Source organism: Rattus norvegicus, chromosome 2, assembly GCF_036323735.1.
Source record: "Rattus norvegicus strain BN/NHsdMcwi chromosome 2, GRCr8, whole genome shotgun sequence".
In the NCBI taxonomy this organism is placed as follows: Eukaryota; Metazoa; Chordata; class Mammalia; order Rodentia; family Muridae; genus Rattus; species Rattus norvegicus.
In genome coordinates, this window is record NC_086020.1 from 122,822,479 (window position 1) to 122,848,063 (window position 25,585).

The following is a 25,585-nucleotide window of genomic DNA, read 5'->3' on the forward strand; positions in this document are numbered from 1 at the left end:
CTGGTTTAAGCCACACTTGCACCCGTAAGCCTCCCCTGCCCAACCACAATTTGGTTGCAAAATTTAAACAATGTGATGGTTAAAACAATGGCTCTCATAGAGAGCTAACATTCTCACATGCTAACATTCAGAAACTACACATGTGTAGTCTTACAGGGCCGAAGGGGAACTCTGTAGGTATCACTGAGGAAGAGAGTGTCGTCGGATCCTGCCTGGGGGCTAATCTAGCCTCACCAGTACTTAAAGCTTCGAGACTTCTTGCCGCCCTCAGAGACAGAGATGGCAGGTGGGTGGAAGATGACAGAGATTAGATTGTGCTGATGTTGAAGATGAAGCAAGGAGGCTGCCCACTGTAGAACTCGGGGAGCCTCGAGAAGCCAAGAAAGGCAGGAAAATAGGGTCTCCCCTCTGGCTTGCAGGAAGAAATGTAGAGGAACTGGAACCTTGATTTTTGCCCAGTGAAGGTCATAGGAGATTTTAAATTCTAGTGATGTAAGATAAACCATCTGTGTGACTTTTGTTTGTTTTTAAGGCTTTTGTTTGTCTTTAAGTTATTCTGGCAGGAATAGGGCACTTGTGCCAGAAGTGACCCTCAGTGCATGGTGAGTGAGGGGTACCCGTGCCGGCCCATGCCCGTTTTCAGAAGAACACAGGCCTGGTGATGCTACCACAGTTACAGCTCATTGTGCAGCTGAAGCTTTGTCTGCATTTTGCAAGCAGAGCTTGTTGGGGAACGAACGGGCATCTAAAGATATAATAGCTATGAGCTGGGAAAGACATGGGAAGTGCATTTGACGTTTGCTTAGCCTTTCCATCGGTTTCTGTCTGAAACTAAAGGCCTTGTTTGTTTTTATTTTTAGAAGTTGATGTTAACCACCACAAATCGGCTATTTCTTATGTGTAACACTGGCTGAATGGCCGCAAGCCTTGCTGTTTTCTGAGTGCTTTGTGTCCACTCCTTCAACCCAGTCTCATGTTTACGCCCTCATCTCCAAGCAGCCCACAGTGGGAAGCAGGCCTGTGAGAGGCATTTGGTCCCTAGGAGGAATCTCCAGGGACTGGGTTAGTACCCTCATAGAAGATGCCTGAGAGATGTCCTCCAGTGAGAAGCTTCCATATATGGACCACACACCCAATTTACCCACAGCTTGATCTTGGATTCCATAGTCTCCAGAACTCTAAGAGCTTTTTCCTCTGTTCCTAAGCCACTCCATTTATGGTGATTTGATAGTATTCCTAATGGGGTAAGACAGTTATTTATGGCTTTTATTTTTTTTTATTCCTTCCTTCCTTGAGTTATTATGGGCAGCACAGAACATACTAAGAATCTCCCAAGGAAGTAATTTGCAACAAAGCAGGAGGCAGCAAGTGTCAGGGCTGCAGTTTACATCAAGAATGTTCCCAAGGGCCCAAGGGTGCTACCAGAAGATGATGGGAACTTCGAAAAGCGGGCGCAGTAGGAAGTCTTCTAGATCTTTAGTCACTGGGCTGTGCGTCTCAGGGATTCAGCAGGATGCTCCCTTTTTACTACTTCTTGTCATGAGGTGAATGGCTTGGCCCCTCTGTGCCCTCGAATACGAGGTGAGGTCTTGTCATTGGACTAGAAGCAGTGGGGCCTATCAACTATGAAATAAGACCTCTGACATTATGAGCCAAAAGTTGTTAATAAAGGAAAAGCTAATCATCACGAGGTGATGAGGATGTATTAGTGGAAATATAATTTGGTGCAGCCATGGTTTACTGTGGTAAACAGGATGAAGGCTCCTCAGAAAATTGACAACCAGAGCTACCACAGACTTGGTTATGGGTTCATACTGAAATAAATCAAAACGAGAGTTAAAGTTACCTGTACCCTGGGCTCACTGCATCATGTTTTACAGAATCCAAGATGCAGAAGCAACTTGAACTGTCCATTGACAGATGAACCGGCAAGGGAAATGGTCCTACACACAAAGGACAATTACTCGGGCTTTAAAAAAGAAACCTACAATCTAACAACATGGGAAATCCCACAGGGCATTGTGCTGTATGACCTGAGACACAGTTGGGACAGATACACAACACAACATGGCATCATAGATGGCCAAACAGGGGCACTCACAGAAGCAGAGATTTCACGGTTCTTTCCTTAGACCACGAAAGATATGGGGCTTTCTCAACAGAAGATGAATAAATGTTAGGGTTATGTACTGTTACAATTTAGTGGCAGAGTACATTGGCAGGTCGGGGCCAAGGTGTGCCGCTAAGAGATCACACCATGCAATGTCTCGTGCAAGAAGTTAAAATTTGGGGAGGAATCTGTCTCGGAGAGGGGTCATGAGAGAGAGAGACAGGCAGACCTGAAGGCAGAGACAGTGAGAAGGAACAGAGAGTCAGGATGTCAGGCCTTTAAAGGGTGTTCACATAGCCTAGGAAAACACAGAGTTAGTGGTGAGAGTGGAAATGCGCCTCACCTGGTGGCAGTAGGTGATGGTGTGTCTGATGTCTGCTGGCACTGAGTCCTGGAGGTCAGGCTGGGGGAATGCCTTCTTTCTGACATGTACACTGTATGGACATTTACAGCAATGCACCGATTGCTGAAAGTATGCTAAGAAGGTAGACCTCGTGTTCAATATACTTACCGCACAGATGCAAGATAACCAAGAAGGTGACTGGGAACCCTGGAGGTAACTGGCAGGGTTATAGCTCAGGAAAGGATGGTTCTACGGGTATAAACACCTTCAGATCCTTCAAGTTGCAGACATCAAACATATACAGCATTCTGTATGTCCATCAGGCCACAATAAAGAGATTACAACAAAACAGACCACAGTAGGTGATTCCCCTTGAAGGTGAGAAAAGCTAAAGATAGTCAGCATGGAGCCATTCTGCTCACGATGCCCCTGCACTCTTGTGGCCTCCGTGTTCTTCCTCTTGTGGTCCTCCGCTGTGGCTCTGAACATGTTGTCTTGGGACTCTTCAACACTTCAGGCTAGACAGACTAAACAGAGATGCAGGGGTTTGCAGTTGTTGCAAACTTTAAAAACTCTCTGTTTAGTCTTAAGAGAGAAGTAGGTGACCAAGTTACATCGACATCACTGAGCACAGCCATTTGTGTGAGGGACAAGCCAGTCCGTAAACATCTGTCATACACAGGGTGTTCAAAGGGAGGGGGTTAGCTAGCACTCTTGAAGAACCATGTGCGAGAGCCATAGGAGAAAAGGTGATTCGAAAATGGTATGTGGCTTTCATTTCAAATTTGAAAGGTTTTAAAAATTAGGTTATTATGTTTTCAAAGCAACAGAGGATCAGAATTGCAGTTGGCTGCTTTCTTAGTTTGAGGCAAGGGTACTGATTACTAAAGAAGTAAGGATCTAGATGCTTACGTTTCTACACAGCTCCCTGACTGCCTGTCCCATCTGAGAACTGCAGACAGCTGCTCAAAATGGCCTGAAAACAACTGCTTTCATACTGTAAAGAACAAATCAGGGTTCCCCCCAAATCAAATGAGTGCCCCCCCCAATCATACTAATTCCATGACATAGCAAAGCTAGAACTGGATTAGTTACTGATTCTGTGTTTTCATTGAGAAGTACTTTCTCTTACCACTGCTAAGGCAGCAAGACTTTAATTCCACGGCCACATTCAAGAGTCAGTCAAGTACATAGTAATACAGTGATTTTTGGTTTTTGTTTTTCTGAAAGTCTCTGTCCATCCTGAAATTTTGTTATATAATTAGTCAGTGGCCAAGGTAATCAAATTATCATCCTTGGGCTGGAAAATCGTGTTAAACTATTCAACGTCAGAGCAATAAAACATTTTTAAAGGCAAATGTTGTAATCGAACTGGACAAGTGTTAATGTGACTCAGATTTCCTAAACTGGCCAAGTGGTCACTATTTGCTGGTCTGTCACAATTAGGACTGAGCAGCACACCCAGTTTCTGTTTGTGTCACTGGACAGTCAAACACAGGCTAGTGTGGAGAGTAGCCATTGAAGGAGCTGACCAACTGATATGTGGTGCGTGTGTGTGTGTGTGTGTGTGTGTCTGTGTGTGTGTGTGTGTCTGTGTGCAGTGTCTTTGTATGTATGTATGTATGTATGTATGTATGTATGTATGTATGTGGTCTGTGTGTGTGTGAGTGTGTATATGTGTTTGTGTGTATGTATGTGATGTGTGTGTTTGTGTGAGTGTGCATATGTGTTTGTGTGTATGTGGTGTGTGTGTATTTGTGTGTGTGTTTGTGTGTATGTATGTGTGGTATGTGCGTATGTGTGTGAGTGTGTGTGTGTGTGTGTGTGTGTGTGTATGTGTGTGTGTGTATGCAGGGATGTAAGGATGCCAAAAGAGGATGCTAGGCTCCCTGGAGCTGAGGTTACAAGTGGCTGTGAGCTGCCTGACTGGCTGGGATGCTAGGAATTGCATCCAGGTTCCTTGTAAGAATGGTGATGGAGTTGCAGACTGCTGTACCATCTCTCCAGCCCCCTTAACTGTTTTTTTAGCTTAGTATGCAAAGCATGGGGCCTTTTCATGGCACTTCATTGTGCTTTCTCTGCTCTCATTACTTCTCCTTTGTCTCCTCCCTTCAGTTTTCTTATTACCCCCTTTCTGCTTCACTTAAGATCCCTTCCTCCCTTTTAAGGACCTCTTTTTAATTTCATGACATGTACACATTCCTTTAAGTACACATGCATGAATACACACATATATAATTTTTAATCTAGATTATGCATGTAAGAGAAAATGTGTGTGGTATTTGTCTCCCTTTCTGAGCCTAGACTGTTGCACTGAATATAATGACTTCCAGTCGCGTCTATTTTTCTGAAAATGTCCTGATTTCATTTTTCTTTATGGCTGCATGAAACACTGCCCACTTACTTGTGACAAACACCCAGATCCAGTTTCTATCTTACTATTGTCAATGTGCAGTGATCAGCAGGGATGCATAAGAATCTCTGTGTTGTGTTAGCTCAGAGGTTTTTGAACATTTACCCAGCAGTAGTCTCCATGGTCCCCAACCTGCCACTCACTCACGGAAGATTCTGCTCACATCCCCAGCCATCCACCCCCTTGTCCCATGGTTCGCTGTCACAAATCCTCGTAACCCAGTAAAATCAAAACTCTGGATGCTTGTAATTTATCAGTCAGTTTTATATCAGTAAATTCTGAACTCACAAAAAGCCCACACAATGGACTCAAAACTTAATTGACATAAACACAAGCTGCACACCTTGATGGGGCAAACGCTCCCTACTTATTATTTAACCATCTATCTAAGAAATGCCCAATGCTTATGGCTCCCAGGGCTGTGTGGTTCTGGCTCCTCTTCTTCTCCCATAGATTCCATCTTGTGTCCTCTCCATCTCCTCCTCTGTCTCTTCTGTCTCTCTGTCTCTCTGACAACTCACCTTTTACCTGCCTTCACCTGCTTACAGACAGCATTTTTTTTTTGGCCCCGTCAGTTTTCTTTCCCAAGAATGACTTTATCCTGTTCTAAAATTATCTCTGCTGACCTGTCTGTATACTGTACCTGTCTTACCTTCAGCTGTCAACTCGATACAGCCCAGAGTCACCTGAAGGAGCATCACTAGGGAGTTCTCAGATTAGATTGGCCTGTGGCCATGTCTGTGGGAAATTGCCTTGATTGTTGATTGACATGAGATTGCCTTGATTGTTGATTGACATGAGATTGCCTTGATTGTTGATTGACATGAGATTGCCTTGATTGTTGATTGACATGAGATTGCCTTGATTGTTGATTGACATGAGATTGCCTTGATTGTTGATTGACATGAGGTTGCCTTGATTGTTGATTGACATGAGATTGCCTTGATTGTTGATTGACATGAGATTGCCTTGATTGTTGATTGACATGAGATGATCCATTCCACTGTGGGCAGTGCCATCCCTGGGCAGTTCCTCCTGGGTAATATAAGAACGCTGACTGAGTGTGAGCCAGAGGGAGCAAGGCAGTGAACAGCATTCCCTGTTCCCTCCAGGCTCTGCCTGCCGGTTCCTGCCTCTAGGTTCCTGTTCTGATTTCATTTGGATGGTAAGCTGAAAGTATAAAACTAAATAAACCCTTTCCTTTTCCAGTTGTTTTGGTCAGACTGTTTTGCTAGAAAGGCACCGAATAGTAGGTTTCCCCTTAAGTTCTTGTCTTCAAGTCCTGAAGCTTCTGCTCTCTGGGCCCTTGACAGGTACAGGTGGTGAGTTGCTAGGAAACCTATTGCATGGTGTGAAGGCTCTCCCATCATACATGATCTAGTGTGGACATGGGCCTAGAGAAAATTACCATTCCTAGTTTCACTCTTGGAGAGGGCGAAGTACCACATATACTAGGCAAGTACACTGTAACTGAGCTGTATCCCCACCCCCATATGTGACAATACTGTTACCAGTTCTGTAGCATGCTGGCTCCATCTCTTCTTGTGCTTATATCCCATGCACAATGCAGAAGGCTCTGATCTGACTGTCCATCTTCCCCTCTGGCCTCATGGGGATGTGCCCATGCTGTCCATTGTAATGGCAGAGTGGCTTTGTGTTGTTCCTTATGCATTGAGTGTTCAGGACATTTCTAGGAGTGCCTTAGCTACCTAGAGATGACCATAGATGTGGTTGGCAAAAGTTAACCTCCAGGATTTTTATTTCCTTTGGGAGGGCCCAAAAAGGATAATGGGTGTCTTACCGGCACCCAGAAAAGCAACTCTCAGAATGTATGCTCTTTGCATTGAAATCTTGCCCCTCTGCTGTATGTAGTCTTGATCATTCTCAGAATTCTGGGCTTGAAAACTAAACAAAAGCCATGATAAAGGGATAGTTGGATGAAATTATCTGGAGATGAAAGTGCAGAGAAATTTGTTGATAGTTATTTTGGGAGACCTTAGAGTTAGACAAGCTAAGGGATGAGAAATGGTTCTAGTGAAGGAATTTGCTCTTTGGCTGTAGACTGGTGGTGCTGACTGAGCCCTGGGGAAGCGCTATAAAAAGACACTTCATGGAGATGCTCAAGTGCCTGGTAACCGTTCAGCTGAAGCCCCGTGTTTTCGGGGATTGAAAACTGCAGTAGTAACAACCCAGAGTTAGGAATGGCTGCTGTAAAGGCCGCTATTTCTGTTTTGGAACTATAAACATTGATTCTTTCATTCTGAAAATATTTAAAAGATTGTGTTGAAATGTTGTCTGTGCTCAGCAATAACTGAAAATACTATGCTGAGGCTAATCTGAACGCTTTCTACATAATAAATCCTAAGATACGCTTCTGATCGGCGGGCCCAAGGCAAATAGCTCTTTATAAACTTTTCTAAAGTTTCTAATCTTCCTGCCAAAATGGAAGTTTCCTTATTTGCTTAGAGCTTATTGTTTATTTTTTTATGCAGTGCTAGATGTTGGACGCAAGCAAAGATAGTTTACAACAGTGGGGAAATAGCAAAAGTGACATCTGGAGCCCTGTTCTGGAAAACACTGAGGTCAGTGGTGAAGCACTGTGTGCTCATGTTTTCTAAGGAGTAGATGATCTTGGGAGGAAGGAGGGAGAGATTAAAGGTCTACAGGGAGGAGAAGAGAACTCAGGAAGTTATGCTGTTGTGCTGGTCAGAGTTGTCTGTATTAGATGATGTCTCTGGGGCAGAGTGAGGGACAGTGCCTGTAGAGGGAGGTATCGTGGCTAGCAGGACCTTCCTGTCTTGCCTTTTTTCCCTTTCTGCATCTCCTTCCTTCATTTTGATTTCACATACTTTTAGGTTCTGGGTTCTGGTGTGTGACCGTGTCGCCCTCGTAAGGGCTAGTGTCCTGTGATTGCTCACCTCCAGGGTTCTGGACAATGCAGTGATGCTGGTTGAAGTGTGGTGCCACGGCTCTCAACTGTGATCAAGGAGAGGATGCAGCAAGGGAGAGAGACAGACAGGAAGCAAATCCGAAGTACAGAGCACAGAGATCAATCTGGTCCTTTGCCACAACTTGGACCACAGACGCCAACATGGTTCTCAGCAGCTGCCTGGCTCAGAGACACCAACACAGCCTCAGGCAAGAGTATAGACTATGCATATCAACAATGACATGGTGCAGCCTCTCTCCACAATGTAGGCACCTCTCTGGTCCTCCATTCTTCCCATCTCTTCATTACAAATCCGTTTGTCACAATAGCACTGGAAACTGCAACATGGCCCAGCAGTTCAGTTCATAGATGGAGTAGGTGTTGGGATTGGCAGACTTGAAAAGCTGGATTGGGCCTGCTGGTCAGTCTGCCCCAGATGGTGAGCTCTCCTATCAGATAGTCCTTAACCATTTATCTGTCAATAGACATTTAGGCCGATTCGATTTCTTCTTTGTTGTTGTGCATAGTGACTTGATAATCATGGATATACTGACGTCTCCTGCGGTTGGCATCCTTCTGGTATGTACCCAACTGGGTCACACCACAGGTCTAGTTTCAGTTTTTCTGAGATGCTTCTGTACTGCTTTCTACCTGTGCTGTGTAAGGGTCTCTTTCCCCACATCCTGGTAAGCATCTATTGTCACTCGTTCTTTCTGATCAGGGTAAGGACTCACAGTGTTCTTTAACTTGGTTTAACTTGTGCTTGCCTGGTGGCTAAGGGTGGTGAACACATTCTCACAGCCTTTGGTCACTAATTCTTCATCGTCTGGGCACTTGATGTTTATTCCTTTAGCCTATTTTTTTTTCACTGGGTTGTTTGGGTTTTTAGTGGAGTTCTCTTTTCTTTCCTTTTTGTTTCTTCTGCATTCTGGATGTTAATCCTCTGTTAAAAGTGTAGAGAGCAAAGCTTCACCCTGTTCTGTGGACTGTCCCATTTCCTTTTTCTACCAGAAACCCTTTAGATCCATGCCGTTCTATTTTGTCAGCTCCTGGTGTTATTTCTTGAGCAGTAGAAAATGTTTCAGAAAGTCCATGCCTATGTCTGCATCTTAAAATGCTTTATTCTAAAAGTTCCAGAGTTTGGGGTCTCATGAGGAGGTCTTTGATCAATCCTGAGTTGGATTCTGTAAGGGTGAGAGGCATTTTCCACCTCCTCCACGCAGATGTGCAGTTTCCCCAGCACTGGCCCTAAAGAGATGCAGTCTCTGCCTTACATGCTTTTGGTGTCCTTGTCAAGAACTGGGTAACTCGGGCTGTGTGGGTTTTCTTCTGGATCCCTGGGTTCCTTTGCTCTATGGGCTTCTGACCATCATTGTGCCACGTTGATTACTTTGACCTTGTAGCTTACTCTGAGATCAGGGACCTGGCACCTTCAGCAGCGCTCTTTGTGCTTAAGATAACTTTGCTTGTCCAGGGTATTTTGTGTATCTAAGTGGATTTTAAGTTTTTTCCTATTAGAAGAAAGTTATTAGAATTTTCATGAGGACAGCACTAAATCTATAAATGGATTTTGGTCATTTTTACTACATTAGAAATTCTACTATCCCATGAATATTGGAGGTCTTTCTAACTTCTACTGTATTCGGTTTTTTTTTGTATGTGGTATATGTACAGGTATGTGTATGTGTGAATGCCTAAGTAAGTTTGTTCATATGTGTGTGTGTGTGTGTGTGTGTGTGTGTGTGTGTGTGTTTGAATGTATTTGCCTGTGAATGGTAAAGATCAGTGTCTGTGTCTTTTTCAATCACTTTTCAACTTAATTTTTTTTGAGCTGTCTTTCACTTAACCTGGAGCTCATTGATTTAGGTAGGCTGGCTGGGCAAAGAGCTTCAAGGATCCATGTGTTTCTGCTGCCCCAGGACTGGGGTCACAGATGCAGGCAAACACTCCACGATTGTATATGAATGTAAGGGTTCCGAACTCTGCTCTGTATGCTTGTTGTGTAGTGAGCTCATTCCCCAATGAGTCATCTCCCCAGCCCCTCCTTCGTTCCTTCCTGCAGTGTTTAAATACTTCCAGAGCACATGTTTTTCACTTCTTTGATTGGGTTTATCCCTAGACGGTTAATTTTATTTTTTTCAAGCTGTTATTTGTGAATGGGATTCTTTCCTGATTTTTTTCTCAACATGTTCACCATTGGTATGTAGAGAAACTCCTGGGCTTTGAATGTTGACCTGATACCCTGCTAGCTTCGAGTTTTCCTCCAACCAGTAAATGTCAACTGCAGTATGTAGTAAGTATGTTGTCTTACAAAGCCTTTATTATGTCGAGAAACATTACTTCTATTCCTAGTTTCTTCTGGGAATTTATCATGAGGGGATTTTTTTCCTGCACCTACGGAGAAGATTATGCAATTTCTGTCTTTGTGTCTACTGATATATTTATCCTTATCTTGAGTGTCCTTGTATTCCTGGAATGAAGCTTACTTGGTATTGGTGCATAATCTTTTTGATATGTAGCTGAACTCAGTTTGAAAGTATTTGAGAGTTTCTGCATCTATGACTAACAGGGAGATTTCTCCTGTGATTTTCCCCTCCCCATCCTCTCACTATTCCTCCTTCCTTTTCCCTCCATCTCTCCCTCCCCTCCTCTTCTTCCTCTTTTCTTTTCTTCAATCTCCACCCCTCAACCCAACATTCTATCCTTATCTGGTCCTGGTCCCAAGGTAAAGCTCCCTTCATAAAGTGAGTATGACAATGTTCCTTCTATTTGTAGTTTAAGCAATAGCTTGAGAAACACAGGTTGTGAGTTCTTCTATAAAAGTCCAATGGGATTCAGTGGTGAATCCACCTGGGCCTGAGATTTTTTTCAACTTGGGAGACTTTTTCTTACTGCTCCAGTCTCATTGCTTGCTACTTAACTGCTCAAGTTGTTTATTCTTCCTTGGCTTTATTGTGTCTAAGAGTCTTTCTGTTTCTTCTGGAATCTCCAATTGATGGGAAAGTACATGTGATGTCTAATCTGATGCTAACTTGACCGGATCTGGAACCAGCTAAGAGACACTCCTCTGTGTGGATCTCTGAGGGAACTTCCTGGAAGGATTAATGTAGGTGAGAGGAGGCTCCTTCTGAGTGGAGCCTCTACGTGCCTGCCTGCCTTCTCTCCATGCTGTCCTGGCTCTGTCACAGCTGTCACTAGCCTTTGCTGACATTGGAGCCAACCTCTTTGGCTTCTAACATGGACTAAAGAGCTCTGGCTTCCCAGAAACCCTTCAGGCATTCAGTGCCAGATTGAGACTTTTGGAGCATCCAGCACATTGTGCGAGCCAACCTAGTATATCCCTTTTGTAATAACTACTTACTGTATTAGGTTCCTTCTTTAAGGAAACTTGACTAGTGTGATATGTTTATGTTATATCAATATGTCTTACCGACCCTCTGAGATTCCATCAACGTCTACCATAATCTCCCCCTTCCTTTCTAATTTTAATATTTTGGATCCTCTCTCTCTTTTAGAGTTGGTTTAGATCTTCTGATTTTTCACCCATTCGTCACCATCTTAGAGACAAGATATGTCACTGTCATTATGAAAGGAACGATGCCTTATCTTTTCTAGAATGTTTGGTGCAATTTTGAACAGCAGACAGAGACATAGAACAGACATGCATGCAGGAACCCTGACGGAACCCTAGAACTCCACACTATAGGTTGCTCTCTGTGGCTCGCACGTTGTGGAACTTCCTCCCCTCGTCCTCCCCTCGTCAACACGTCGATTCTCCGGCTGTAAAGACTGCCTTTGACACAAGGTTGAAGCTGTGTGCCTGCAGCTTGCAGAAAGCAGAGGAGATAATGTCAACTTTAATTCCTGTGTTTTTCCAAACACAAAGATTAGGCCAAAGGTCACAAGTGGAAATGAAATAAAAATGGAAAACAGATGTTAGGAAGCCCACTAGTAATGGAAACACAAGAGGCAATGAAAGTTACTGAAAGGAAAACACAGCTAAAAACATGCACACAACCCAGAGAGCAGGGTCTTAGGGAGGTTTTGTTTTCATAATGATGTGTTTTAAAAAGCCTGACTTTTTAAGATTTCCTACAGTGATTTAATTTCTTATATTTTCTTCCTTCCCTATCTAGAGGAAGAATTCAGCAGATGGCAGAAAACACTATCTCCAATACCCTGAATAGTCAATGTACCCCAAGTGCACACACTGTCACAACCGGAGTTCAGCTGAAAAGGGACATTTGTCTTCCAATTGGCAGGTTGCCACTTTCAAAGGTGCATCGATTCTTAAGCCAGCTTCCTGTTCAGATCTGGGCCTGAGACCTGGGCGTCATCAGGGACAAGTCTGTTCTGGGAGAACAGCTGCTGAGGCAGAATTTCATTTAGATTACAATGCACGTCACAATTGTCGTTCTTTCCTCCTCTCTGTATTTAAAAGGAAGCTCTGTGTTTCTGTGTGTGTGACTTTTATAGCGGATCCCCAGCCAATAAAAAAAAAAAAACAAACCAAAAAACAAAAACCAAAAAACAAGATGTTAGAAAGTCAGTGGAAATACCTAACTCTATGTGTGATAGTTTGGAATGCTATAAACAAATATGCATCGAACATCTAGAATCTGCCCTGAGCTTTTGCCTGTGTTATCTTTTAAAAAGTCAGACGAGTCATAAACCAAAACCAAAACCAAAACCAAAACCAAAACCATATTGTAACACGACTGAGAACATTCTAGCATTTAAAGTAAAACCAGAGGAGAGAGACAACTAAACATACCCATCCCCCAGCATGGCTTCCTACCCACAGGCTCCCAGGGAGGCTTCCTGGGGCCTCCGTGCATCTGTGCTGGCTAATATCGACCAACTGACTGAGGATGGCAGAGGGGAGCTGGCACACCTCGGCGGCAGGTATGTAATTAAGAGGAGGTAATTAAGGATCATTGCTGGGTGTGCTGACAGTAGGCATGTAATTAGGACAGAAGAAGAGTCAGAGCAGGAGCCAGGACATGAATGCCAAAGAATGCTCGGAAACCTGGACCCTAAAATCACTTCCTCTGCGGGAGGCGGGTCATTCCAGACTTGTGCATTCAGAGCTGTGCTGGCATGGACCAAGGATGAGCCCAGAAACGTTGCGTCCGGCCTCGGCAGCCTTAGCAAATCATCTAGTCATTTCATTGCTCATCCCGCCCTCCCAGACACGGTCCAAGACATTCCAGTTTTTATGTGCGTTTGTATTTTCTCAGGAATAGACACATTTACAGGAAGGGTTTAACCATAGTTCAGTTTATTTACGATCCTCTGGTTAAATGTTAATAGCCTCAAGTCAAGGATCTAACGCAAGAACTCGGAGCCTGGGATTTTGCAGGCTGTGTTTAGTGACCGCTCAACAGCATTAACATCCATCTGTTTATTTCATTTTGTTTTATTTTGAATTACACATGTGGAGGGGATTGGGAGGTACATGCCCGTGAGTGCAGGTGCCCATTGGAACCCAGAAGTTCATGTCAGATTCCCTGAAGATGGAGCTATAGGTGGTTGTCAGATGCTTGACAGGGATAATGGGAACTGAATTCAGGTCCCCTTTTGAGATCAGAAAGGATTCTTAACCACTGAGCCATCTCTCTAGCCTCTCTCTTCAGGTCATTGAATACTAGGCACCATTCTGAAGACTGTCCGTGAGCTAATCCCTTTAATCCTTATGAGACCAAAGCCTGGCAGTTTCTGTCAGTAGCATCTCCCTTCTTAAAGCGAACATCTAGACAGGGTCACATCACGTAATTTGCCCTGGGTCACATGTCTGATGAGTGGCTGAGTTGGGAATATTTCCTAAATGTGCTTTCCTGGCCACCGTACTGTGTCTTTATCTTTTCGGAGTTTCCATGGAAGTCCTTTTGTGACTGTTTCCTTATTAGGGGTCAAAGTTGTTAGATTAGATCATTATTGTTTATTTGTATGAGGGATGGGATTCCCCCCAGTTTTCTAAGTCATCTTAATGTACCAGATAAAGAACTTGAGCTGCCACACATGTGGCTTCACATGCCATCTACTATCATTCTTTTTTGTGTGTTCTTTGTCAAGTCCTCTGCCGGAGCATGGCTAACTCATTGTCCCAAGTTACAACCAAACTTTGATGAGGTAGAATTCAAGCTTGAATTTAAAAGTTAGGCACTGATCGAAGATGCCTAACAAAGATAGTGTCTGCTCCAAGAGCATCCCAGGAGTTTATGAGTACTGAAGGGACAGGAATGGAAAGCTCAAGATGACTGGGAAATTCAGTAAGGAGAAGCAAAGAGTCATCACAGCATGAAGCAAAAGGAACAAACTAAGGAACTGCAGAAGCAGCACACCCCTGTACCTCCTCCACAGAGACTGCAGAACTAGAGGAAGTTCACCATATATTGATCTTGCCTCAGACACCAGTAATCTTTATTAAGACATAACAACATTATTCCATAATTATCCTCTTCCGGTTGGCCAGCTGTAGTCACTGAAGGCAGATTAACTAGAACCTGATGGGTTTTAACCCCTGTTCAACATTGCTGCCTAAATGCTATAATTATACAGGGTACTGAGGTGACATTCATCTTATACTTAGACGTGGTCCCGGATAAGTTCACCTTCAGTCTTCAGGCTGAACTTTCGGCCAATGGGCTTTGGCCAGTGTGGGAAGGAGTGGAAGGTTGGGGGACAGGGGAGGAAAGAAGACGAGAGAGAGAGCGCCTGGGAAGCTAAAACTTTCAGAAGACCAGAAGCAGCTCTCCGGAGTAGACTTTCAGAACTACTGGGGACTAGCCTTTCCCAGGTAGAGCAATTTCCACCCACAGAAGCCTGGGCATCTTGCCCTATGGCATGCAAGTATCTTTCTGTTTGCCCATTCTGTCCATGAACTCCTGATATAATGAATTTTTCATCAAGTTGGAAAAACAATTTCTGTCCTATTTTTCCCTTTTAGAGGAAACAGATTCCCTTAATATGAGTGCCGGCTCATTTCCCTTGTGAATTCCGACTGGGAGCACATTCCTGGACGGCAGTCTACCAAACAGAAACAGGCTTCTGGAGAATGGCCTAGTATTCTAAAAATTTTAATGACCCAGAAGCAAAAATATTTTTGGTCCTTAAGTTCTAGATATAAATGCTTAACTTCAGATTTCAAGGGCCAAGACTTCTAAGATAGGATAGTTGGAAATCAGCCAAGTATGAGTGACGTAGACAGTGTTTGTTAATAGTTGACGAAGAATTCCTGAAGTCACTCACTATTAACTGGTTTGAAATGCTTCCCTCTAGGTCTTTGGAACTCTGCAGCACCATACAAATGTTTCCTTGAGGTAAAAGACTCTCAGTTGAGTAAAATTAGTTTCTATCAATCAGATTCTGTGTCTGGACTTTTGGAAGCACATTCAGATGCCTCTGCATTCCCTGTGCCCCACACTCCCTTACCAAGGAATTGTGCTACCTGTGTTCTCCTAGTGAATTCCCATTTGTCCATCAAAGTGCACATGGGGGCCATACTCTGGGGAGGTTCAGTTGCCACCTCTCTTTTTCTTTACCTCAGTGATTAATTGCATCTTCAGTTTGCGGTTCATATTCTTTCTGCCTCTTTCATATCTCATATCACACTTAAAATTATTACGGGATGACTGGTCATTCTCCAGCTAGCCCACGCACAGGATGATGGGCTTTTAGTGTATACTGGACCCATGGGTAATTGTCCACCTTAAGGAATGTTGTTCTAAAGGCAAAGGCCAGGATTGCTTTGTGTTGCTAGCACTTGAGCCTTTCAAAGTATCCAAGAGAACTGTGTTTTCTAACCCAAGAGGTGATTAGATGGTGGCCTTGCTCTTGGGAGTGTATGGGAATTCTTTCTTCTGTTTGCCATGTGTGGTGGGAAAGAGAGACACCAGAAAAAGATGTACAGGAGAGAGAGAGAGAGAGAGAGAGAGAGAGAGAGAGAGAGAGAGAGAGAGAGAGAGCATGTGTGTACGTGTGTGTATGTGTGTGTGTGTGTGGGGTGTCCATCCATCCATCCATTCTCTTGCTCTTCTCTGCTGACTGTTGGAAGTTGGGGAGAACAGAGCAGAGATGGTAATGGGTTTTCTGAATCCACCTGCTATTTCTGCTGCAGAGACAATGCTGAGATTTCTGGGACCTCTCCATATTTCTCCAGTTCTCCTTTTTTACATTCAGGCAAGCTCCACAGAGGAACCCTGAACTTTTTGGTGGTCATGTATTTTCTTTTTTTCTTTTTTCTTTCTTTCTTTCTTTTTTTTTTTTTGGAGTTAGATTCTTAACTAGATATTAGTTCAGGTCACAGTGAGCGGGTTTCCTCAGAAGAGCCTGAGGGGCTGGGACCGCTGAGCCCCTGGGGCAGAAGCAGAACTGGAAAGCTTCACAAACTTGCTGCTTCCATGCATTCAGACTGGGCAGCAGGGAGGAGAGGCTCATGATGTGCCAGGTCTCTCTGTTGGATACTTTGGAGGTCTGGTAGCAGCTGTACCCCTGCCTCTGCCAGTAGGCTGATCATAGTGGGCAGCATTACAGGATTGGAGGGCTGAGCCTGGAACATGAGCAGGGGCTGGCCTCTGCGTAGTGGCACCTCTGGCCTGAAGATAGCTCCATTGAGCACCTGCAACATTGGTGTGGTGCCCTGGACCAAGCCCACAGCTTGGTAGGGGGCACCAGCCAAGGCCACAGTCAGAAGGCATTCCCTGCTGCCCTGCTCTCCTGGGACACCAGGACTATGGGAGGTGGTGACATTGAGGCCAGCCTCTTTCACCAGTAGCTTAGTGTTCACCAAGTTCACATCTGCCTGTTTTGATGCTTCTCTTAGAAGGCCGACGATGACTGCAAGGTTCAGGCAGGTCCCAGCATTCTTTGGAGATGTTCCTTGTGTCACCACCTGGTTCCCTTTAGAGGAACCAGCCCAGGCATGCATCAGCATGCCCAATGCTTCTGCCAGACCAATCCAAGTCTTGGTATATGGAGAGAAGGCACTGGTAGAGATTTCCCCTTCACCATGTCCATGAACTGGACTGTGATTTCCTCCCCACAGCGGCTCTGGGCCTCCTTGGTGTTGGCGCCCAGGTGGGGACAGCTGATGACATTCTCGTGGTCCACTAAGGCCTGGTCCCGCGGTGGTTCTTCTGTAAACACATCCAGTGCAGCACTAGCACACTGACCAGACTGCAGGGCACGAAGCAGGGCACCTTCATCCACAATGCCTCCTCGAGCACAGTTCACCACCTGCACACCTTTCTTACACTGGGCAAAGGTGCTATCATTGAGCGAGCCTGTGGTGGAGGGCAGGTTCAGGGTATGGACAGTGATGAAGTCACAGAGAGGCCAGATCTCCTCTAGTGGCAGCTGCTGGACACCAAAGGAGGCAGCGACTTCTGGAAAAAAGATGGGGTCATAGCCTACAGTCTTCATTCCAAAGGACTGCATTCGGGTGGCCACCTCTCTTCCAATTCTGCCTAGGCAAAGAATTCCCAGTGTCTTCCCATTCAGTTCTGTCCCCATGAACTTCTTCTGGTCACATTTGCCATCCTTCATCGAAGCCGTCGCCTGGGGGATCTGCCTGGCCAGGCACATGATCATTCTACAGGTGAGTTACGCAGCACTGAGGCTATTTCTGTCAGGGGTGTTCATGACTAGGACGCCCTTCCTCATGGCAGCCTCCAGATCCACATTGTCCATGCCTGTACCAGTCCTGCCCACCACCTGGAGCTTCTCTGCCACGTTGATAACATCAGCAGTGACTTTAATAGTTGACCGGATGATAAGGCCTTCACAGTCCTGGAGTTCTGCTATCAGCTCCTCCTTGCTCAAGTTCTGCTTCTCCACCACCTGCAGCCCTCCATCTTGCAGTATCTTCCTGCAGCAAGGGTCCAGGCTGTCACTGATGAGTACTTTGCGCAGATTTGCGAAGGCCCTTGCTAGAGCCAGGCCTTAGAATTGGTTGCTCTGGTGGGCAGAAGCACTTAGCACAGGAAACTGCAGGCAGGACTGACTCTGGTGACTGGGCCGGTCATGTATTTTCTATGCAGGGGAATATTTACTAGGCCTGTAGAAAACTAAGGCTTTATTACTAAAAAGCCGCCTTTTCTTTTGTATTAATTTTAATTAACTGATACTTGTACACATTTATGGAATATTATGAGAAGTTTAAATGTACTCATACACTGGGAGTTGATCAAAACAGGCTCATTAACATATTTGTCTCAAATACTATTTCTTTATAGTGCCAATTCTAAAATATCTACTTTTTTAGTTATTTTGAAACACTGAATATATTATAACAAACTGCAGTCACCAAGCAACAAACGCAAAAACAGACAAATGGGATTGAATTAAACTAAAAAGCTTCTTCCAGGCTTAAAAATAAGAACAAAACCAAGCCAAAAAGACAACCCACCTCCTCCAAAAACCACAGCCAAAACCCAAACAAACAAACAAACAAACCCCCAAAACCAGCACAGTAAAGATGTAACTCACAGACTGGGCGAAAATGTTTGCAAATTACACTCTAGATAAGGTGTTAATATCCATCATATACAAACTTCTCAACAAGGACCAAAATGTCAAATATAAAAATAGACAAAGAACCAAAATAGAACATCCACGAAGGCCAGTGGATGACTAAAAAAAAGCTGAGTAATATCAAGTGATTCAGAGGGAATGGGTTTAAGGTAGGAAGACTACACATTGAAAACCTGGCAGTTGAGCAAGATTTTCTTTTAAGTCGAAAGAGCAGAGGATGGTTGAGTGCCCAGAACCACCATACAATTGAAGCAAGACTCTTTCCCTCAGAATGGAACCACAGGGTGGACAAGATGATCAGCAGTAAAGGTGCGAGTCGCCAAGTCTAACACATTCAAACCCCAGGACCAAGACGGAAGGTGGGAATCAACTATAACAAGTCATATCCTTATGCCATATCTGCGGGCCGTGCATGTGTGTGCCCACCCCTCATGAAATAAATACATTTAAAAAGTGGAATCATGTACATGCAAAGGGGTACTTATGACTTTGGGCGTAAATTAGTCCATGGGTGAAATGTCAAAGGAACTTGAACAGCAGGATAAAACCTACATAAGCTCCCAAGGACTAAACCACCATCCCAAGAGTACACAGGGACAGACCTGTGGCTCCAACCGCATATGTAGCAGAGGATGACTTGTTGGGCATCAATGGGAGGAGAGCCCCTTGATCCAGTCAAGGCTAGATGCTCCAGTGTGGAGAATGTCAGGGCGGGGAGGTGGGAGGGACTGGGTGGGTGAGGGAGCACTCTCATAGAAGCAGGGGGAGGGATGATAGGATAGTGGGTTTCTGGAGGGGAAACTGGGAAAGGGGATAACATTTAAAATGTAAATAAAAACATCCAATAAAATAAAAAATAAAATAATAATAATTTTAAAAAAGAAAGAAAAGTTACATAGTCATGAGAGGACTGCTACTTGACGGAAGCCCAGGGAAGAATCTTTCAGTCAGAAAAACAAGCATATAGAGAAATGCAAAGGAAAGACGATTGTGACCCCCGGGAACATGGGCAAAAAGACTGAAGACAGGTAGGCAGGAACTCCTGGTGCTCAGAGTTGGCGTGGCTTTCTGCAGCTCTCTAGGGATATGGGTGCTGATGCTGAAGAAGGCCATTGCAACACATGGGATGGGGATGTGGCCAAACCCAGGGTTTTGAAGGATCAGACAAGTGATTGTACAATGGAAAGGGGATGAAATTCAAAGCGGAAGGACCATTGGAAATTTTCTTTTTGTTTTTCTTTTGATGTTTGTTGTGGTTCAGCTGACTGCTGAGAAAGTGGCCGGGAACCAAGATGTAGAGTCAATGATATATGTAAGCAGTGAGTGGCTGAGTGCATAGGAAACGGAACTTGTGAGTGTTAAATATGGATGGGAGAAGGGAGTTTGGAACAGGTTTGGCTTCCTTAGGCTATTCAGGCAGAAAGGTCTACAGTATTAGAGGTCTGAGGGCATTGCATCTTGGAAGTGAATTGAAAGTCTGACTGGGGAAATCTTAACAGAGGAGTGGCACATGAGCTGGGTGAGTCGACTGGCCTCCAGAGACCAGAGCAGCCACCTCTCCAGAACAGGTCCAGGGGTCAGCAAAGCCCCTGGAAGAATTGTTGAGGTATAAGAGGGAAACCCAGAGGAGACAGAGCTACAGAGGCTGAGAAAGAACAGAGCCTTTCCAGGGGGAGTGCTCACCATTGTCACACACACACACACACACACACACACACACACACACACACACACACCTCAGACTGTGTTGGATGGAATAATCCCTTGGTGATTTCTGGTGAGCAAGAGTTAAGTAAGTGAGCTGAGATGTGAGATGGCCAGGAAAAAGCAGAGCTTGTATGTCCTGGACAGCAGCTGAGCTAGGGTGGCATGTGTGGCAAGTAAAGAATATACTTTACATGCTTAGCACCCCTGTTTGACTGATTCATCACTTTGCCTTACTATGCTCTGAAAAACTACATTCAGAGGCTAGGAAGATGGCACATCAGGTAAAAGCATTTGTTAAGCAAGCACGAGGACCCAAGTTCAATTCACCAGAATGCATGCAAAATGGTATGGTCATATATATTATATAGTGATATATCATATATACTGTGGGTCATGTATACTGTAATCTCAGTGCTGGAATGAGAGCAGAAACAGGAGAATGGCTGGGGTTTGCTGGTCAGTGGCTTAGCTCTGGGTTTGGTGAGAGACCCTGTCTTAAGTTGGAGAGTGATAGGGACAGACATTCAACACCCTCCTCTGGCCTCTGTGTGTGTGCAAGCCTGTGAACCCAGACATATCCATGTGCGTATATGCCACACACAAGAGGAAAAAAACAGAAAAAGTTAAGAGTTTAATACCTAACTTCATATTCATATTGAACTTCTTGAATTAATCAGCCAATACCTGTTGTGTTGAGTAGACATCTGTTTGCGTTGATCCTAGGGTGCTGAGTAAGGGTGACCACTGTTCAGTCAGACTAGAATCTAATCAACCTTATTCATTTTATATTCATATCATGCCGTCCAGACATCACACTATGCTATGATGAAACACCACGACTGAGAGCAAGTTGGGGAGGGAAGGGCTTATGTACTCTCATACTTTAGGTCACAGTCCATCATTGAGAGAAAGCAGGGCAGGAACTCAAGTGGGAACTGAGGTAGAGACCAAGGAGGGATAAAGCTTACAAGAACTTGGTAAACTTCTGTTCAGCTAGCTTTCTCTTGTAGGCCAGGCCTGCCTGCCTAAGGATGGTACTATCTACAGCGATGTTGTGTGACAAAGCACTTCCAGAGAGATGCAATACACACCTCTACTCACCCCAGTTAGGAAGCCATGACAGAACAAAGTGTGGATGCCACTAAAGTTTTATGGGGTTTAGTTATAGGAATATGGGTAAGGAGTTATTTACAGGAGCAGAAAGGACTCAAAGACATCTGCATCACCAAAACCCACCCACCCCAGCATGGGTGTTAGCTCATAAAGCTGGGAACTTGGAGCACACTGCACAGCCTGCAGGCAGCTCAACAGGTTGGAAAGTGTTCTTTCCAAGTGACTCAGTTGGTCTACACCTTTCCCTGGCAGCTCATTCGGTTTCTGCTTCTTCCAGGCAACTTGGCTTCTATGAGTCTTCTTTTCAGTTTAGTTTGTTTGAGAGTTACTCAGTCACTTGGCTTGTTTACCCTGGAAAGGAGGGGGCTAATGAATCTGGTTGGTTTCAGAGACTTCCTGGACCTATTTTGAGTTGTTTATTTGTCTTGCTTAAGGATCTTCCATGTCAAATGAACTGTTCCAATCTCAGGAAACAGTTATACAACAAGGACCAGGCCCTCTTCCACCAATCATCAGTCAAGACAATTCCTAACAGACATACCCACAGGCTAATCTGATGAAAGCAATTCCTCTTTCCAGGTGACTCTTAAAATGTGTCAAGTAAACATTAAAGACTAACCATCATGCTCTCTGGTGGCTGTGGAGTGTGTTAATGCCATTTGTCTTCTCCAAACTCCCAAATCGCTGTCACTTAGGCTGAAAATTCTCCAAAATGTGAATTACAGATCTGTCTATCTTTCCTGAATATAAACATAGTAATAGGAAGAGTGTTACTGACTTGGGAATGTCCAACTACCTGTAAAAATCTTGATAGAAAGATATAGTATGCAGGAATGAAACGAAAAACCATTGTCCAAGAAATTTCAAGTACTACTCGAAAGTGTTAATGGAATACCAAAAGGAAGAAATGAAGAGAAATATATAGATGAGCTATATAAACATTCTATCTTATGGAAGTATTTGAAGGACCATTTGAATGATTAGATAATTATGATAGAAGTTTCTGGAAATGGTTGTATTAAAAAAAAGAATACTATTGTTTTAATTGCTAATCAGTACTCAGTTTTCATTTTTTTGATATTTATTTTGGAGCCTTTTCCATTGGATGGAAAAAAAAACACTCAAAAACAAAAACAAAATAAAAAAAGAAAAGAAAAAAGTCAAGAAAACAAGATAAATAACCAGGAAATGAGTTTGTCCAAAGTAGAGTAATTTAGTTATTTTTTTGAAGACTGATGCTTAAGAAAATGGTATTCCATGGTAAATGCTTTGTTCACTTACCCTACAATTCCATTACAGCCATTTTGAAGGACTAAGAGAAACAGGCTAGAAGTTATTAATAGGCATTTTATCTCTACGTGATACAAATATAGGCCAGATCAGACCAGACTAAAAGCAGATAAATGAAGGTTTATTAGGTTTATTGGGGTCATTGGTCCCAAGGAATGGGGACAGGGAAGTTCCATGTCAGGGTTAAGGCAAGGGGGTTTTATAGATCTTAAACAAAGGGTGATGACGTGTTGGCTAGGAGCTGACGCTGTGCCCATATATGATCAAATGTTGAGTCTCTACACAGGCACCCTTAGGTGGGTTGCAAGAAACACAAAGGCAAGGGGTGAAGATGTGTCAGTCAGGAGTTTTCTCTGTGCAGTGGGATTGAAAGGAGGACAGATGGGGTTTCCCAGCTAGTGCAGGGCAAGCAGGGGTTCCAACCAGACAATTTGCTTACCTGTTCTACAACTCCATTACAGCAGTCTCGGAGGGCTCAGAGATACAGGCTGGAAGTTACATCTAATTTCACCATAACCTTGAATGTAGCTATTTTTAGCCTAACTAAGGAGGACTTGAGCTGTCCTTGTGAACTGTTGGCCTCTTGTTGAAAATAAATGTTTCTAACGACAAGCTCATTCAAGGCTTCTCTCAGATATTCTTACCTTCATCTTCCTCAGCCATTGGGAGGCTGCCCCAGTGGCCATGGCTAGTGGCAAGCTTCTACCTGAGTTACTCAATACTGCCTCGCAAACACATTCTGGTTGCTATAGTTTTGAGTTCCTATTAAGCAGTTGATTTAGCAGTTGAGTTATTTCTGTTATGAGGCAGTATATTGCACTTCGTAGAAAATCCCCTATGAGGCACCATCCCAGGGCAGGTGTCCCATGTGACTCTGGACATGGGACTTTAGGAGACTATAGCACTTGCAAAGTTAGACATTAAGGTCACTCCATCCTGCTGCTCTCCCATCCTGGCAGCAGCATCTGCCTCATGTTTCGAGGAAACTGTTCTCGCCTCATCCTGTGAGCATGTCATCTATCCAAGAGGCAGGGAGGAAAGAAGTATGGTAGCTTCCTTCACTGATATTTCCAGAAAAATCATACACATTTTCATTTACATCTCATTAGATGAAACTTCATGACAAGTCTACGCATAGCTGCTGAAGTGTCTGGTACATAGGCCAGAAAACAATCTTAAATGTTGTTCCTGGAGCTATCCACCTCATTTTTTGTTGGCTTAGTTCTAGGCTGGCTGGACCATGAGCCCTAAAGATCTGCCTTTTTTCATCTTCCTAGATCTGCTTTGCAGACATGGATCACCATGCCTGGCTTTATTTTCCTATCACCCTGAGTTCTGAAGCTCACACAGGATTCATGCTTGCACGACAGACACTTTTTTGATTTGATTTTCTTCCCCAGTCCAGGCAATAGTATGCCTGATATATCATTTCTTTTTTTTGTCACTATAACCAAATACCCAACACAGACAACTTAAGAAAGAAAGGGCATATTTCAGCTCACATTTGTAGGATATTCTTCATCATGATGGAGGAGACATGGTTGTCTCTAGGTTGTGGCTGCAAGAGGGTGAGGCTGCTTGCTCAGATCTCTGCACACCATGGGACAGAGATAGGAGAGGAAATGGTGCCTTGTTATAACTCTCAAAATCCTCCCTCAGTGACCCACTTAATTTAGCAATGCACTACCTCTAAAGGTTCCACAACTTCCCCCTGGAATCATCATCTGGGAACCAAATGTTCAAACACATGAGCCATTGGAGACATTTTATATTCAAATCATGGCACTCTGATAAGCTCTGAGGACTCCAGACTAAAGAAGGAAGCAATGGAGATGGAAGACAGCTATTACGCAGTATTGAAGTGAAAGTTGGGACTACAGAAATGAGAGAAGAGAATCAACATTAGATAGTACTGTTCAAAGTTCTCTCAGAAATGCTGTGAGGTCTATTGTGTGTTCCCTGAAGTGGCTGAGTTGCCTTTAAACAAAGCTCCTGCCGACTGGGTTTTGATGTCTTGTTTCTTTTGGGCGCTACTGTTTTCCACTGGCATGAGATCTGTACTGGTTTCTCACAGTCTGGTGTGTGAGAGAGGACTCTGCTTGGGTGTAACCTGAGCAATCTTTGGGAAACCCCTTCCCAGCAGCCATGCGGGAAGCCACGTCGGATGGGCTGAACGGTAGACTGGGAAGAGAGTTGAGATGATCTGTTAGTATTTTGAAAGGGCTCCTGAAGCTCACAGGCTAATTTTCTCTTATATTGAGCAATGCTTACTGATTGAGACTTCCTAAAGAACCAACCTATAGCTGTTTTGAATAGAGGTTGAAAGCCAATGTTGGTTGTAAGCAAACTTTACGATGTCCATTAATTAGCACTTCCAGGAGCAATCAACAGAGGTAAACTTGGAGTCAGATAAACAATGAAGGCTTTAGTTTGTTTGTTTAGCCTGCGTGTATCCTATGTAATATTTGGAATTCACCTGAACTAGAAAGTGCAGCTGAGTTTTTTAAAGTTCAGTGTAACTGGGTCACCTGTAGTTTATGTACTGGGACTGTCCATCTCATGCTTTCTGCTATCCGGTCTCTTTACTCTGTGCCATGGAAGCACCTTCTAACAAGGCTCTATTTCTCCACTCTATTACATCAGACTGACTTTGTGACCCATAAGACATAGCCAAAGAGACATTGTGCAAACCAGGGCATGCAGACTAAAATTCTCATGTGGTTCCCATCTTCGCTCTACCAGAACCCTACAGCTATATGTGTCAAACGTGTAACAGTTGCCAAGAGGAACCACATGGAAAGAGGAGGCCTCAGTCTGATTAAAAGAGGCCATTGCTGATCTAGGGCTCTTGGAAACCTACAGATGATTTTCAAATGAGTTAGGTGAATGAACCAGCCGGCCAAGGCACAGAATGCTGGTAGAGATGCCATACTGGAGTTGGGACCTATTATACTTTGGGGTTCATCTTCTGCACAACAATAGATAGTTGATATAGTCTCACTCAGTACAAATATTTAAAAGTGTAAAATCTTTGTACTCATATCAGGTATGGTCTGTCTCCAACAGGATGTGTAAACTAACAGTCTTCAATACAAAAATGCAAGCTATATGAAACATTTAAAAACATAGTTATACCATATAAGCATG

The 25,585-nt window shown here is 43.9% G+C and overlaps 1 pseudogene; it reads right to left on the reverse strand.

Moving 5' to 3' along the window:
- Positions 1-16,053: 16,053 nt before the first annotated feature.
- Phgdh-ps5 (phosphoglycerate dehydrogenase, pseudogene 5) lies at positions 16,054-23,101 on the reverse strand (annotated as a pseudogene).
- Between the last annotated feature and the right edge of the window lie 2,484 nt (positions 23,102-25,585).